Genomic DNA, 19,207 nt, shown 5'->3' on the forward strand with positions numbered 1-19,207 from the left:
TAAACTTTGAGCTTTTTTGGCGTGTAACTGAATATCGACTGTATAAGACCGGCCAACAGAGGGCACTATCAAACATGATAGGACAAAGAACACCGTGGATGCTATTCTGAAGCTTGTGGATTTTTTTTTTACATGCCGCTACACGGCCACACTGATGATTAAGCGTCGAATGACGTAAAATTAGCAGTTTTATAATTGACATTTTAAAGTTTCACATTATAAAACTGTTTTAGAAAAATAGAATAGGGGAGAGAGTGGATGGTTTGAACACAAGGAGCCTTTGAACAGGCAAAATATTTTGGTGAAATATTAATAAATAGAAATAACGTATTTTTTCCTAGTGGCAATATTATTGTCGATAGCTATCACTGAGAAAGGAATACATTTTCAGTAGGCTTGTAGATGCTGTTGATGATAAGTGCGAATTAAAAAAAAACTCATTTCTTTATATTTAATCAGATCAGAAAATTCAGAATACCACCTCGGACAGATCACTCTCTTTTCCACGCCGACAGCTGCTAGCGAATACGTTTCGTTTAATATTCAAAGCTTTTTAAAAGAATATTACCTTGTAAACTTGGTGAAGAATAAATGCAAGTAATCTTCACCGCGTGCCATTTAACAATTGTGGCATATGTACGTCATTCTAAAAAACTGTAATTACGTATGGCTGAAGTCTGATACAAAGTAAGAAAATTCTACGATTTAGCGATTTTAAAAAGGCGTTTTCTTAATAAAAAAAAACTTAAAAGTTTTGATAAAAAAATAACTGCTTTTCGACCGGCAGATTATGCCTTTTGAAATTAAGGCTAAGTTAACATAGGTACATTGAGTAAAATTTGTTTGATAATTGAAGACGTGAGTGGATGAAGGCGTTAGGTGCCAAATTTAAAAAATCATACTTTTTTAGATGAATATTTTATGCACCTTTTATGCCCTGTCACAAAAAGTTAACTACACCACAAAAAAGTACCGATAATCGATTTTGACAGTGAATGAAGGTGTTATGTAATCAATAATTGTACTGGTGTTTAAAACTTTGAGCCCATATATATCTACTTTTTGTTTTTTTCACATAACACCTTAATCCACTCATGTCTTCAATTTATAAATTATGTTTTATTTACATTTTTTAGATTTTAATTTTAATGGGTACTTTTTATTATCTTATTATTTTTATTTTTTCTGTAGATATGAATAGAAATTTTCGATTTACTCTGTTTTATTTTTTATCTTGTTTTGATTACATTTATGAGCACACACTATTTATATATGTGTTTAATTTTTTTCTTATATTTAAAATATATTCTTGTAAATTGCCATTATTTCATTTTAATTGTATTATTTTACTCTATTTTCTTAATTTTATAAAAAATATATTTCTTTAAACTATTTTTATGTTTTTATTTTCATTATTTTTACGCTCTTTATTTTATACGTATACAGTATTATATATGTACTATTTTTATTTGACTTTTAATTAAAACTAATATCTGAGCACCCGATGACAAACTATTATTAAATAGTTTATCGGGACGAATATTACTTTGTTTTCTTTTTAAAGTATTAATATTGTAATAATGTGTACATTTTATTGAATAAAGACTCACAATAAGAACAAAGAAATAAAAAAAGAAAGTTGTGGAAAAATAAACTTAAATTTTGGTTTTTAAAAATAAATACCAACACGTAAAACCCGAAAACGTTGTGCTGTTTTTTCTTAAATTGTGCGTTCAATAATCATATAACAATGTACTTTTTTAAATCTTAAGTACGTTTTTTATCAAACATACCTTAAGTCAAACTTTTTTTTAACGGTGCGATTCTGTAAAAAACAGTATTTTAAAATATCTAAATCGTATGAATCCTTACTTGTAATAGGATTACACTCCTAACAGTCTTAACTAATCTCAAATCGTGATAATCTTCCAACGGAACATAAATTTTCCTATCATATCCAAACACCTTGGCATATGAAATAGGCAATCAGCATAACATTAATTGCCGTAATTTTGAAAGCAATGACATCTTCTAAATCCTCGTTAAACTTGTAAGTTGTTAAGTTCGAATCGGAATTCTAAAATTCATATGAATTAATCTTGAAAGTGGTAAAGTGAAAAACATTATGACAGTCTCAGTTTCATAAACAGGAGTTCCGCTTGTCAATTAGGAAATAATAACTATCTGGGGATGAATTACTGAGGGACAGTAGCTGAGCACTGAGGGTTGATTTCAATCTACAAACTTTCCTATTAGATACCCTTAAGGGGCATAGACGTATACTTGGTAGAACGATATATATACAAGACGTGGTCAACTAATGAAATGCGTTCGGCTAAGATATTTATTGATATCTTTATTTATATAATTCCTCTGTACGGGTGATGTCACCGTACTCCTCCTAAACGGCTTAACCGATTTACGTGCGGTTTTCAGAGAAATATAGATCTTTGCGCTGTGCGTGTTCGTAGATATTAAAATCATCAAAATAATTTGTTAAAAAAAGTAAGGAGCATAAATGTTTTGTTTGTTTTTGTTGTTTACAAACAGCATTTGTTTTTGGTAGATCTCGATCAGATTCTTTCCTTAAATTCCTTATAATTTCTACCCATTTATTTATGTTTATTGGATTTTTTGGGAACACTAAAATAAAATTAAATTCAATACATTTTTGAGAATCGTATTCCGACATAAGTACACCCCTTTGTTGGTGAGACGATCGGAGTTTGACGTTTGCAAAAAGAATGGCATATTTGAAAAAATATTAATTTTATGTTTTGGAATTCAACCATGAACAAGTACCTAGGTACCTACTTGAATTCAATATAAACAATTTTTAGTTGTGGAATTCAATCACAAACAAGTACCTAGGTACCTACTCATCAATGAAAAGTATTTTGCCAACGTTCGGGCAGGAGAACGTCTGTCGGATCCGCTAGTTGATATCTAAATTCTGACTGAAAATTCCTTCATGGACTTGATTATTTGGGATAGTTACTGAATGTACATATTGTGTGGTTTACAATATATGACATACTTGTTTATGTATGTAAATGTGTGTGTGCGTGTGTGTAAATGTTTGTGAAAATTTGAAATATAAATACGCCGGTAAGTTCAGAATGAGTAATATAAATTAACGAATCCGAAAAGTTCAAAAGTTATTTAGAAAAAATCTAAATAATATTTGACCTTTTTTACTTATTAGCCATTGCAGGTATCCGCTCTTAAATGAAACGAAATATATTATACACAGTAAAGAGAAAAATAATATATTATAAAAGACATGAGAAAAAAAAAGCTCTTAAGAAGGTTAGATTAAGGAAATAGAGTGAAGGAGTGGAGGAGAGGGATTTTAATAATATAGTTGACCAATTCAACATTTTGATGTAAAAAATAAACATATTTAAAGGAACATAAACTTATTACACACTGACAAATGTTTCATTTTACAGTGTTTCAAAAAGTTTTTTTTTGAAGTCACAAAATTTTGTATTAAAATTATCTAAATGGGGACAAAGTAAATTAAATTTGGAGCAGCTACGATAAATAAACGAGTTTTGAACATAATTTTTTTTGGGCAATGAATTATAAAAAAATGAAATTGTCGTGTTGACTTTACGGGACAATTGGTTGAAATACGCTCCAAGAGATATGGACTATCGATAAAATTGCTTAAAATTTTGAAGAGGAAAGACAGATCAGAAATGCTTCTACGTTTAGTAAGGGAAGTTAAACTATGAAAAGAAGAAGAGTCTTCATACGAGTCAAAATATGTAAGAGATTTACGATCCAGAAGTTTAAGGAATCTATTCAGTATTCTATCTAGTTGTGATGTATAAATTGTATATCGAGGATTCCAAACAACAGATGCAAACTCAAGATGGCTAGTTATTGAATATTTGTATACAGTCACTTACCGACTTTTTTATGTCTCCCAATTTTAAGACGTACCCGTCTCTTTGTCAGGACACCGATTAAATCAACATGCAAAACCCACTATACACCTTCGCCATAGTTGTCGCACAAAATACAAAGCCAACATGCCATGCATTTAGTAGGCAACCCTTACGTGAAGAGACGGGCACGTCTCGGAACCGGTAGACATAGAAAAGTCGATAAGTGGTTATATACAAATATTTCATAACATTGAGTAAAAATTTTGACCACAAAGTTAATGCTTTCAATATTAGTGATTATTATGTTTTCTTCAACTGAATATTTACCTTTTAAATCCGGTTATTGGTCTTAAATTCTTATAGATAGTACAAAGGTATTTTTTGTTATATCTCAAGGGCGATATGAATATTGATTTTGATACGGATAACTTATAGATGAAACGCATCCGATATTCTAATTAACCGGGGTCTGAAAAATCGGTCAATAGACAGATTTATTTAGGCTGTAGCACAATGTATAATATGACTGATCTAGATTCACTTTAATAGTTTTTGCCATATTTTAATTTTACATATTCGAGAATTGAAACGTCTTAACAATTAAACATCGGACGAATAGACATAGAATTTACCCTGTGCCCGGCCCATTTTTGTGAAATTTCATGCTTTGTGAAGGGTTTCTTAAAAGTGTCATAATTATGAAAACTCTAAATTAAATAAATTGAAACTTCGTAGATTTATTTGAAATAATTAAATAAGTAATTTTTGTATGATAGTTTTGCCAACATTGGCCTTAATGGACAGCCACATTGCGCATTGCAATGTTCGCACATATACAGGGTCTGACTCCTTTTTTGTGCTTTGTATCCCGGAGCCGTGTAAACACGTGATTATGATAACCATGTGTTGTGTCCCGGTCCCGTGTTTTCACGTGGTTTACCAGCTGTCTAAAAAAGTGCATTTTATTGACATCTAGTGAAGTCACAATAAAAGTTTATTAGTACTTTTTCGCTAAACCACGTGAAAACACGGGACCAGGACACAACGCATAGTTATATAATCACGTGTTTACACGGCTCCGGGATACAAAACTAAATAATAAAAATAAATGACCAGTGTAATCTTCTGCATTACTTTTTTTAGCTACGAATCTGTATTATGTATCACGTCGCAAAGTTGATGAACACCTTGACACTAGATTCTATCTCCCAGTCAGTCGCGAGTCAACGCCTGGTTTGATTCGACGTGTGTTGAACTGTAGTGCTTTTAATATTTTTTTCGATATGGAAGTTATAAAACGAGATATGTTATTTATATTCGTTCTAAAAAATATTTGATATACTGGTGTTAGTACGTAAATTTACCCAATTTATAAAAAAATATAAAAAATGGACGAAAATAATTTAACTGTGCATTCACCTAGACGTACAAAAATATCCCCTCAAGGCCCGCTTTGATGTATATATATTTTAAGTTGCACCGGTCATTTATTAAAATGTTTCAGTGCTCGAATATGTAAAATTAAAATATGACAAAAACGCTTAAAGTATAGCTAGATCAGTCATATTACACGCTGTGCGTAGGGCCAAATTTACTAGCATATATGTATAACAGTCGCTGACAGCTGGCTGTTATTATTTTTAATTAAAGACTCTTTATCATTTAATTTTGATCACTTACAAACAGAACTCTTTGCGTAGATATTCAATATATCTGTACATATTGCGTGGTTTTGGTGGAAGTATTTTAAATGACAGATTCTTCTTTATTATATTTCGGTTGTTCCGAACAAATAAAAATAAGTTGTGAGGCCGAAAGGGGTTATATTTCTAGGTGCCCAAGATCTTTATCAACAGAGGCCCGAAGGGCTGATTAACCGAGGTCTTGAATTGAAATACCATTTTCTTCGCACTAGTTACGACCCTGATTCACCTATCGTTGAGATTAAAAGGAACTATATATAACTGATTTAATGAAATATAAGAAAAAAGGTTCGCCATTCCTGGTATAGGGTTTCACAAAACACTTAGACGAAAGTTCTATTCGAATCAGCCAGCGTCGGTACTTGTACGCTGTATATTGTATAAGTAATGCTTCTAAGCGAGAAATAGTTAGGGAGCTTGAAGTCTTTATGACGTCAGCTAAATGCTCTCTGCATAATATCGAAGTTAACGTTAAGAATCATAGATGTTTTATGGCTGCAAAGGAACTTTCCGTTCGCCGGTCCACTTCACCATAAACCATAGAAATTAGAATTTTACTCGGAACCTACCTGAATATTATTTATTCGAAACTATATATTTGGTGTTCATATAAGTTGTGTTCCTTTTTTTTAAATTTTAAAATGAGCACCAAAAACAAAACAAAATGGTAAAAGTTAAACGTCATCGGTAAGAAAATTTTCTGTTCTGTAATAAACTGTTTTTTTTTTACGTTATACATATTAATTTACTTGATTACAAGTCTTTAAAATGGAATGTCAAGTGGACAAAGGGGAGCATTATTGACACCTCTTTCTATTTGCTTTCATTAGATGGTTTGAAGGAGAAAACAAATATGAAAAATAAAGAGAATATATTATTGACTAATTTGTATTGGGTAATTTGTATTCCTGTTCTAATTTGGGAAAAAGCGGACACAACTTATGTTAACACTTATACTTAAGGTAAACATTTTATAATAAAACTTTCATGGCGGTTTTCGAGAAAAGCGATCTTATTTAATACCGACCCCGATAACTCTCCTTTATTATTTAAAAAAAAATTATGGTTAAAATTTTCGCCATTGTTTTTCTTGGAAAACAATCTGATATAAGGTTTTCTGGGCCGCGATTATGAACGGCTATCTTTGTCGGTATACTGAGACGGTACAAACTAATATCGATATTTATGCATGAAAGTGTGTATATTTTTATGAAAATTCTAAGTATATTCGTCGGTAACCGGTAGTTGAACATGTTTAGAAAAAAAATTGCATACATATTCTATTTTTCATACAGAAAACTTAAATATACTTTGTAGATAAACTTAAGATAAATTTTATCTTCCCATCATCATAGAGGCCCTCGTGCTCAGTCACAGATGTTTATCATGTTGATTAAAAGTTCTAAAGCAACACTTATACATTAGAATTTTTTATCAAGTCGGCAATTACTGATAAGTGCGGCCATTATGATTGAGCTGCGTGTCTATAAAAACCTTTATCGGAGCAAAAAATGCAGCAATCATCTATTATATCGAGTGATCAGTCTTACGCTTGAGATGACAGTCCTTAAACGGTGAAATATTTCAGTATTTAATTTACAGTATTCATTGGTTTCAAACCACATTGAAAATGAATACTTTACGTCGACCAGGTCATGCCAGGACTTCAAGAATGGTAGGTGAACGCGGAAACCACGACACTACACGGCGGACTAAATACCACTTACTTGATTATATTTTTCAGGATTTTAACCTTCACTCGTCGAGTTGAAAACACTTGGCCAGGATTCTTAATCTATTTCAAACGTAAAACCTTCATATTCTGTAAATGAGTTCAGTTTAGACATGAAGACGAATCAGTTGAATTCAGTTATTGCCGTTACTCTCGCGCTACATAACCAAATCCTGTATTTCATTCAACACACCTAAGCCAAGCGTCGTATTTTTCTGTCATCTCCAACTGGTTTAAGAGCTTCATGCACCACAAACAAAAATCCTACAAATTTATTGAATAAGTTGATAACCAGATACATTCAAAATGACATTTTTCACAATATTTCAGTTTATATAGTAAAAGGGATCATCTGCAAGCGCTGTAATTTAGTATCATAATAATATATGGGCATTCTATTTTTCTTTTTTTATATTTTAAATTAAACTCTGTTGGGCTATTTAATTTACAAGACATAAGAGAATAAAATAAACATATGGGGTAAGTTGTACATGTGTTTGTTTTCCGGAAAATCGAACTAAAAGAAAATCGGGATGAACACTGTAGAAGTAAGTCACTACTATGGATGCATAATATCCCCGCAAATCCATGAAAGTAACACTTGTAGAAGTGACTTTTTTAGCCATTTTTCTTTATAAACCTAACTTCCGAACCAACAATATCATGACTAATAAGTAATATTCAAAAGTCAGTTCAAGCTAAAGTTACATGATAATTTCAACAATAAAATAGCACTCTTCGAAGAATATAGATTACCTAAAATGACAGTTTTAGTGACATCGACATATTATATTGTAAATACTTGATTTTTATCAGATCTGTTAAAGACATTTAAAATTCATCTCCTGCTTGACTTTAGACTTTTAATTTTATGTTTTAATTTTAACATTTTAATAAAAATTCTTAATTTTAACTTTTAATTTTAATTTAAACTTTTGCTTTTGATTTTAATTTAACATTTAATTTCGACTCTTAATTTATACTTATTCATATGTACATCTACTACTTGCATCTAATTAATTATTGTTGGTTGTGTATTTTTACTAAGAAATATAAATGTTAATGGAAGCAGAGAGAGAGGGAGGAAAGTAAAGTTGGAGCTATACAATGTCTTCTCCCTTTTATTTATTTTTTTATCTGAATATTATTATTATTATTTTATGATTTATCTTTATATTTCCTATTCTTTCTTACAATTCTCCTCGAATGCAACCCCGGTAGATCGATGAATAAAACATGTATGGTCCCAACTTCTTTTTTACATATTAGATTGAAAATTTTAATATCTACGAACATGCACAGCGCAAAGATCTATATTTCTCTGAAAACCGCACGTAAATCAGTTAAGCCGTTTAGGAGGAGTACGGTGACATCACACGTACAGAGGAATTATATATATAAAGATAATACTTTTCAATTTGATTTTTATGTTTTCCACATTATATTGAAGTGTTTATATTCTTCTAAATATGTATATCTTTGTAAGGAAAAAGGTACTGCGTGCCGTGTATTTTAATAAATTAATAAATTAGCGAAATATCTCTTTTTCGGAAGAATGTTTTCTGGTGTATCGCAATTTCCCATACATGTTTATTTCAGATGTACAAAGCTTGTGTAGGAATATCGTGTCTATTTATTATACATCAATGATGTTAACCCTTTAAATTGACGTGATGATAGCATGTGTAGTCAGGACTAAGAGTCAAGAGTCAGGAGTGGATCAGCTGACGGGTACGGGAAGAGTGACGACGTAAAAGCGTCGATGATTGAAAGCATTACACAAATTATATAACTTTCACGTAACATTTTTCATTTTTCACGGCTAGAGGGGTGCGAAACCTTTTTCACCAAGAGAAAAAATGTTTTTTTTTTAATATGGAAAACTGCATAAGTCTGTTGAATCCTTTGAGTCTAAACTAACGTTGAATTATCTTTAATATAACTTAAATTAAGCTCATTTTTTCTATTACATTTAAATATTAATCTTAAAATGAAAATTAAATTAATCTCTCAGTTTTTCCTTTTTTTAAGTTTATTTTTATTTATTATTTCACGTTTAATAAATAAAAATAAACTTAAAAAATAAAACTTTTTTTTAAATATAAATACCTCACTGGGCACAACCCGTGTCGAGGCATTCATTTACATGATTTAATATATTATACTTATAGTGTCTAAATATATATATTTAAAAAATACATATAAAATATTACATATTCACAATTAAATCCACACAGATTTATAAACATATATAATGGTAAGAGAGAAAAAAAATTAAAGAAAGAAAAAGAAAACAACATTATATTATTAGTACAGCTCACACATTTAACTACTGTGCAGACATTGGGTCAAGTAACAAGCTACTGTCAGCTCCCGGTGGCCCAACTCCGCACAATGCATGTATTGTATTGATGACATGCCTAGTATTGAAACTACAACAAAAACAACATTATTTTATAGGCGCCGTGGCGTAGTTGGCTAGACGGCTAACTGCGAAACTGGCGTCGCGGGTTCGATTCCAGCCAATTGCAAGAGATAAATTCAAGAAAGATTTTTTTTCTCAATTGATCTGGGTGTTGTGGTGTATTTTCATAACCTCCTTCCATATTTCCTCTTTCCTGCCTGCTGATAAGCCTCTAAATAGAGGCTTAGCAGGTTAATCCTTGAAAAAAAAATCGCGTTATTCTCAGAAACATATTTTTTTTTTTTTTTTTAGAGTCTTTATTCAATAAAATATACATATTATTACATTATAATACATTATAAAGAAAACAAAGTATTAAGATATATTTTGTCCCGATAAACTATTCAATAATAGTTTGTCATCGGGTGCTCAGACATTAGTTTTAATTAATAATCAAATAAGAAGAGTACAGACATAATACTGTATACGTATAAAATAATAAACATAAAAATAGTTTAAAGATTTTTTTTTTTTTTTTTTTAAGTAAGAAAATAGAGTAAAATAATACAATTAAAATTAAAGAATAGTAATTTACTTAAATATATTTTAAATATAAGAAAGAAAAAAAATAATAGACACATATATAAATAGTGTGTGCTCATAAATGTAATCAAAACAAGATAAGAAAATAAATTAAACAAGGTAAAGTAAATCTAGAATTTCAATTCATATCTACAGAAAAAAAATATAAAAAAATAGTAAGAAAATTAAAAGTACATATTAAAATTAAGATCTAACATTTAACATTTGTAAATGAAATAAGAAAGTAAGAAAGTAATAAAAGAAAAGAAAAGGTTAGCCCAAGAAAATAACAAAAATGTAATTAATGAGGGATAAATTTTTTTTTTTTTTTCAAAAAATGTATATATGTAAAAAAATAATAATAAGTAAAGAATATTAAAAAATTTAAAAAGTGTATTACATAAATACTACATAAATAATAAATCAATAAAGGAACGTTTTATCTACTAACCACTTACGTAATAGAAACTTAATTTTATTTTTACTATGACATGTTTTCATGTCAAGTGGCAACAAATTAAATACTTTTGGAACAATATAATCCAACGTACGTTGTCCATATTTATTTTTAAATTTTGGTACTACTAGGCCATCAACAGATGTAAATCTTGTTAGATAGCTGTGTTCTAATTTATTTTTATATATCGAGCTGAACATCTGTTGGATAATAATTTTGCTCCATAAAATACCCTTAACTGGTAAAACATTTAATTTATCATACATAAATGGGGTATTATTCCTCTGATTGTATACATAATTGGGTGCAATCAATTTGACAAGTGCATTTTGAACATTTTGTACATATTTAATGTTTGTTGAACAAGAATGTCCCCAAGCAGTGATCCCGTATCTTATTATAGATTCTCCCAGAGACAAATATACTAATCTTAGTGTGGAGAGAGGAACTAAAAACTTTAATTTGTGTAGTTGACTAACTACAGATCTTAACCGTTTGCATGTTTTCATAACATGAATATTCCACTTAAAAAAGTTATCAATAGTTAAACCTAAATAAACATATTCATTCACAATTTTTAGTCTATCGCATAAGCAAGCTCTATCAAAGGTAGAGTTATGAAGGCATTCAAAATTATGAGTTTTTACAATAGGTAACATATTTGTTTTGGCGTGTGGCGATCTAACATGCATTAATTGACTTTTTTTGGCATTTATTAAAAGACCCGCATCATGACACCAAATTTGTAAAATATTAAAGTCATCCTGCAACATTTCAGTACATTTATTAATATCACTATGCGAAACAACTAGAGCAGTATCGTCTGCATAAACAAAGTGTTTAACATGTGAAAAAATATTTTTAATGAATGATACATATATTATATACAATATGGGTCCTAATATGGAACCCTGGGGGACACCTGCTTTGATATTTCTATTACTGCTTTGTGCACTATCGATACTTACGGACATTGTTCTATTAGTTAGGTAGTTTTTGAAGAGGTTAAGTAATGGTCCTCTTATTCCGATTATATTTAAACATTTTAATAGTTTACAATGATCTATAGTATCAAAAGCCTTAGAAAAATCAATAAACAATATTAATACATGTTTTCTATTATTTAGTTCATTATTAACATAATTAGCAAAACTTTGGAGAAGAGTTTCAGTACTCTTCTTTTTTTGAAAACCGTGTTGGTTAATATCAATTATTCCAAAAAGTTCGAGATATTTTGTTAATTTTAATAATACATATTTTTCAAAGATCTTTTCAAGAGCAGGTAGAATACTAATAGGTCTATAATTTCCTAATAATGAATGATCACCTCCTTTGTATATTGGTCTAATTATACTGCATTTTAATTTCAATGGAATTTCGCCCTGAGATATAATTTTATTTATTAAATGCGTTACAATCGGTCCTAGAATATCAATATGTTTTTTAATATCAACCATTCTGATTAGATCAGCTCCTGGTGCTTTCGAGTTTTTCATTAGCCTTATGATATTAACGATTTCAAATAGTTTAGCTTGAGGTAAGTATAGACTGTGGGGGAGCTCTTCAGATATTGATTTATCAATTTTCTTGTCACAGATGTGTAACATTTGAGACACATTTTCAGAGAAATACTCGGCAAAATCATTCGAGACCTTTTCAACGTTATCATCATTGTTAACAAAGTACCTTTTAATAACTTCATCACAGTTTGTTTTAGATTTTCTGCCCAATATTCTGTTACATTCGTCCCATGTCTTTTTAACATCATTGAAACAATTTTGAAATTTCATATTGTAATGTGCGATCTTAAATTTGTTAATTTTTTTATTTAGATTGTTTCGTAACCTTTTATATTCCTTTTCGTAATATTTATTGCCAGGAGAGCTTTTCCATTTCTTAAATAATACGTCTCTAAATTTTATATCATTCAATATTTCACCATTCATCCAATCTTTAACAGCGCGAGGTCTGGTTTTATTCTTATATGAAACTAAAACTAAACTATCCTTATATATATTCGCAAAATTCTCACTAATTTTATTGTATAATGCGTTGACATCATTTTCCCCTAGGAGGGCATGCCAGTCATATTTTGTAATGTGTCTATCTACACACTTCTGTGACAGTATGTACGTTGGTTTACTTTTGGCAGCATTTAGATAGTTATTATTTGCGGCAAATTGAAAACTAATCGCTGTCGTATAATGATCAGCTATCATGTATTCGCATACACAGGCACGTATGTTTGCGGAGAGCGCCTCTCGCCGCATACCACCTTCCTTTTTTGGAATATATCTCAAGTATATGTGGTCTATACATGAGATAGTAATTCCATTTCTAACTATCGCTTCCCTTGTGACGTCGGAAATACATTTTACTAAAAAGTTATCAGTCATTATGTTTTCATATGAGATAGTCATCGGATCAAATTCATTCAAAAGATTTAAATTAATATCTCCTAAGAACAATAAGTTTTCATTTATATTTATACTATCTTTGAGGAATAGTGAGATTTCATTTAAGAACCCCTGTTTGTTTAGATTTGGGGGTCTATATATTGCCAGGATATGTACATTGCTTTTATTAGGTAAAGTCAAAGTCCCAAATACATTTTCGAAAAAAGTGGTTTGTAATGTTTTTTTATTAAAATTTAACCTCTTACTAATATATAGCATTATTCCGCCACCCTGCTTATTAGTTCTGCAAAAATTGAAAGAATTATACTCTGATATATTATAAAAACAGGTTTCATGTTCCTTGATCGAAGTTTCACATAGCATTAGAACATCAATAAACTGTAAGCAGTTCTTGAAATATGCATAGAATATATCCCAATATTTACATATTGAGCGAATATTTAACTGGACACAAGTAATTTTATTATTTAAACGCTTATTACAATTAATTAATTCAATGAAATCCTCTAGTTTGCTAACTCTTATATATTCGACGTCGCTCTCGTAATCTATAAATTCAAGACTCATGGCATGATATTCCCTTTCAATATAATACAATCTATTAAAATATAAATATGTTCACAGTGTTTAAGAAGCTTTTTAAGCCTAAATAAAATATAGAAATATACTTGTGACAGTTGTAGTGAATAAAAAAACATAATATTGTATACAAAAGCAGGTAACATAATATGGTTCAAAAACAACCGATGAGGTAAATATAATAGTGATGTATGACTATTATATGTTAAAAAAATTGTCATATCAACAAATTTATAAATGAAATAATATATACAAGTTTTAGCCGTGTCATAATATTCAATGCAATAAATATAATTTAGTAAATATTTCCTTAGTTTTAATATTTCAATGGAATAACCATATACTATTCTTAAAAATGTAAAACAATAAATAAAAGAGAGTATATATGTTACAAGTAGTATACCTATACAATTAGAAAACACAACACCGTGCATTATAAGCACGTATATGAAAACTTTTAAAACTAGTACTTGTTGAAGAGATTTATTTTTATTATAAAATATAAGTCTCATTAAATTGTATATAAATATCCGTTGATTTAGTTGCATATCTACCAAATTCATATAAAAATATTTACGCGTACGAGTATGTTCACTAAAGTAAAAATAAAAAATGAGGCGTGAAACCAGTTCACGGATTAAAATGTAAACAATACTAGATAATATATTGTCATGAATGTAGTAAAATTTAAGTATTTTTTCATCACACATCATTGCACCAATAACATTCGTATTTAAATATTTACATATCAAATACATTATATACAAATAAGGAAACAAAATAAAATATACACTTAATAATCTATAGAATGGTTTGTAGCGTTCTAGTAAAATATTTACATTATTACATTTAGTTATTAAATGCATTTTGAGATTACTGCGTATATGTGCATACAAGCAATCACACATAAAAAACGATATATGACTCATTTTAATATTCAATATTTTGTTCGGCAAGGTGCAACATTTTAGCATAATATTTACAGTGTATCTTATCGTTGGCCCTGTGATCCGTCGGAAATGTCAGCTTAAACCTAGTATTGTTATTAATACAATTTTTACACTTGGGAGCAAGTTCTTTATTTTCACAATGTTGATGCGTATGTGGCCCTCCGCAGTATGTACAGCTCACCTTTTCCTTGTCAGCGAGTAAGCACCGTCCCGCGCTGTGTCCCCAACGTAAACAATGATAACACTGCATCAAGATGTTAGCGTCTTCAACTGCGACTTTTTGATACCCAATATTCACTTTATTAGTCCTTATCATCGCTCTTCTTATTTTCGGGTCTACTTCCACAATATAATTAGATGTATCGTTAAAATTATTTTTTGTAATTTTTTTAATGCGAAATAAGTCCTCAACTGGTTTTTCTTGACTTATAATATTTATTTCGGAATTTTGCGCTATTATGTCTACCAGGAACTCTTCTTTATCATATTCATGATGTATTCCCTTTAGGATGACAGTTGGTTTTCTCTTTTTCAGTTCGTCGACATTAACGTCTTTGAATTCACTTTCTAAGCATGTTTTTAACCTATTTGCATCCTCTTTTTTATCGCATTTTATAAGTATTCTATTTCTAGAAACCTTTTTTACTTCATCTACACTTATTCCCAAATTCCTTATTTTTATCTTCTTATATATTTTTTTCAGAAGTGCATCAGCTGATTCGTCGGATTGAGGAGTCAACATTATATTATATAGATTTTTTTTTGTCGAGATGTCTTTTTGACCTTTGAAAGGTTTTATTCTATCGTCAGTAAATTTAAATGTTTTTAAATCCTGGATTTCGTTGGAGAGTGTTTTTATGGATTCAATAACATTTGAAAGCACATCCGTTTTTTCTGGCGTTGATTGTACCAGCGAAATAAGATGATCCATAATGTTATTAACAGCAACAATAAGAGCGCCCCGTTGATCTTTACTAAGTATGTTGTTTGCTAAGAGATCTTTAATTTTTTTTTGCTGATTTTTGGCATCCTTTAGACGATCATTGTTAGAGAGAGAGTTCATATTTAACTCACCAGTACTAGAGCTTGTACTGAAGCGTCTACTAGAAGCCATAATAGATTTATTCAGTACGTACCTTTGTATCTCCGCACTTGATATCACAATGTATGGATATATATTTTGAAATCACTTTTTTTTGTGTTTTTTTTCTTTAATTAGATATTTTATTTAAGCCAATATTATTTTATAAGTATGTACAATTACTATTATTATTTGTTAAGTTTTTTTGAACTGAGATTCTGCACTCTCCATACGAATAGCAGTATAGTTTTTATAGAATAACCAACTATACTTAAAAAATTAAATGATTATTTAGTATCTAATACTAGATTTGTTTTCTTCACTTGAGAATTATTTTGTATATTTGAAAATTGTTATAACCTCTGTATATATAAAAACCCTTTGGGCAATAAGGCAATTAATAATGATAAAAAATTGTTACTAGTGAAGATATTAGTGAATTGAAATATTAAATACTTAATTGATTTTATAAAAATAATCTAACCTCGTTTCCAGCGTTTTCCGACCGCTGATCTCGTGCGTGCTGGAATTTGGGAAAAATTCTCCCGTAAAAGTATTTCAACCCTTCATACTGACTTACCCAGTCACGAATACCCTCCCCACCCTCTACTTTGTTCAAATCAGCGGGGAATGGATACCTTTGCAAGTATAATGTTTTAACCCTTTAATGGGTGAATTAGTTTTAAACGTGCATTAAAAACACAGTTTTTTCATTTAAAAAAATCATGTAATCCTCAGAGTTAAGGCTGTAATCTGATAAAAATTGAGATAATCATACGATTTTTCAATTTAAAACGCCACTGTTTCAAAACCAACCCATTTAAAAATTAAATTAAATGAATTTTAAACAATTATAAAATTCAACAGTATTTTGAGTTGAATCCGGTCCTTGTCTACAAAAATTAGAAGAGACTCAATATATTGTTGATAAACCCACCTGGTCCATGAAGAAATTGAAAAGAAAAAAAAAAATATACGTTGCTTAGTGTGCAGGTGAAATAATTCAATTAGATGAATCTCACCCGCATAAATAAAGGTTTCAGCTCTTTAACTTCACAAACATCAACAGATGAAAGGATTGAAGGAATATATTTATTTATTTACTTGACACTTTATATACATATACAATATATATACATATAAGGGCGGGCATATTGCCTTAAGGCAATTTCTTCCTACCTACCCAAACCGTCAGTTTGAGAAAATTATAAATACATGGACATATTGAATCTTACAATTTTATACAAAAATTAAAAACAAAGATTAACAAAAATAAACATATATAAAAAAAATAACACTATGCTATGAAGAGAGGAGAGGTGATGGGAAGGAAAGAAGAAGGATAAAAGAACAACTTAAATATTTAGATAGTGACATTTCAATCTTGACTTAAATGTAAATAAAAAAGGGGCGTCTCTAACATTAGTGGGTAGATTATTCCACAATCGAGCGGCTACTACTGTGAAAGAGGAGGCAAGAAAATTAGAGCGATGATAGGGTATCAAAAGGGTTCTTTCATTACTAGAACAAAGAGATAGTCCGTGTTGTGAAAGAAGTTGGATAAGCTCTCTCAGATAAACAGGCGAAGTGGGATTATTTCAAATGTTGTGAAGGAGTGACAAAATGTGAATGTTTCTTCTATGCCTGATACTGAGAATATAGATGTTCAAATATGGGCAGAATGGTGAATATTACACAGTGTGTAAAGTGGCCACTTAAACCAGCCAATGACAGGTCATAAGCCCTGTAGATGCCTAAACTTCTATATTACCGTCTCTAAAATGTTCTTCATTTCTGTTGTAATATGTAAAACATAAAATGGTTTTCGAAAGCATTTCTGTTAAAAAAATATACTTCACTGTTTTATTATAGTTATTTTTCGACCGGCAAATTACGCCTCTTGGAATTTAGACTATACTTTAGACCGGTGGTGGCCAAACCGTGGCGCATGCGCCAAACGTGGCGCATTGAACGATCACAGGTGGCGCATTGCATATTTGTGGCCATTATTTCAAAATAAGCGCCATGACGTAATTTAATTAATAAATACCGTGATTGAGGTATTCATTTCTTCTCATAAGCGAAGCAGTTCCTATTTCCATCTCTATTTTACAATCCCAAACGTGAACGTAAGAAGGTAAAAAAAGTTCGAGATGTATGGCGCATCTGACCTTGTATGTGAAAAAATTTGCGCATGGCATACAAAATGCTGTCAACCACCGCTTTAGACTATTCTTAAGTAAAGACGAAATATTTAAGTACCGATATAAAATATTTTTATAGATTTGTAGGAAATAGGTAGTTGAGGGTCGGTTGGAGCTCCTACCCCAGTTAGAGATCGACAGAGAAGACACAAGGTTGCTGTTTGATGTCAATTTATTACATGTCGAATAAATAATGAATTATATCGGGCGAGTGTTACGGCCATAAGGAGTTGAAGTAACTGTACTTGAACTACATGCTGGAGCTGAGTGAACTAGACTGACTGACTGAACTGAACTTGTTGGGCTGACTGACTGGCGTTGCGTCCTATAGTTTTTTATAGACCACATTCCTTTGTGTTCATTTCTTCATGGTAGGGACGATGTAAATGTACTGCAAAACAATAGTACAGAAACCGCATACGCGCATCAAACAGAAGGCGACTAAACTACCCTTAAAATAGTAGTTTTACGTTTTGACCCATAAGTTTCTTTGTAGACGTCGCTCAGTACGCATCTCCCGATTAGAATTCAACTATGCCGTTTTATGTCATTTTAAAGTGTAGAAATACTGATGGGATCTTAAAGAAACATAATGGGATCACACTTCATGTGTAATTAGCTAATGCATGTGTAAGTAGCAAATGCATTACTAAAAAATTGAATTATTTTTCCATCTGTCAGATTGTCGAAAAAAACAAAATGTACATTTCGTTAGTGCCAGGGTAGTATTTTTTTTTACTTCATGGTACATATTAATGGTGTACTATATTAATGGTACACACTTACACACTGTTACGTTACTAGAAAATGTAATGTTACGGACATATAAAAGGGATTTTGTAAAACGTCTAGGGAATTTATCACCTACCCATTCACTAAACTTCCCTAAAACTACCGGCATGATAAACTTTGTTAACATGGGTGAGATTATTCGTGGGCTGTCGATTCAAAACTGTTCCACAAGGACATATAAAGGCCAAAGTAAATATCATAATTGATTAATAATAAATAATTTTTTGCCGTGCTCCGCAGCGTCTACAATAGATATAAATTAATTTGATATGTTTCGTCTGTTCTTTTTCTCTCTCACTCTCTCTTCGGTCTTCTTTTCATATAACAACATATTTTTTGCAAAAAAGGCACATGCTTTTTGAATTTTGAAAAAGTACCCTGTAAAGGGTTAAACGTAGCTATCACGCGTA

This window comes from Micrasema longulum, unplaced genomic scaffold, assembly GCF_059751315.1.
Source record: "Micrasema longulum isolate JH-2025_06_02 unplaced genomic scaffold, ASM5975131v1 h1tg002825l, whole genome shotgun sequence".
Lineage (NCBI taxonomy): Eukaryota > Metazoa > Arthropoda > Insecta > Trichoptera > Brachycentridae > Micrasema > Micrasema longulum.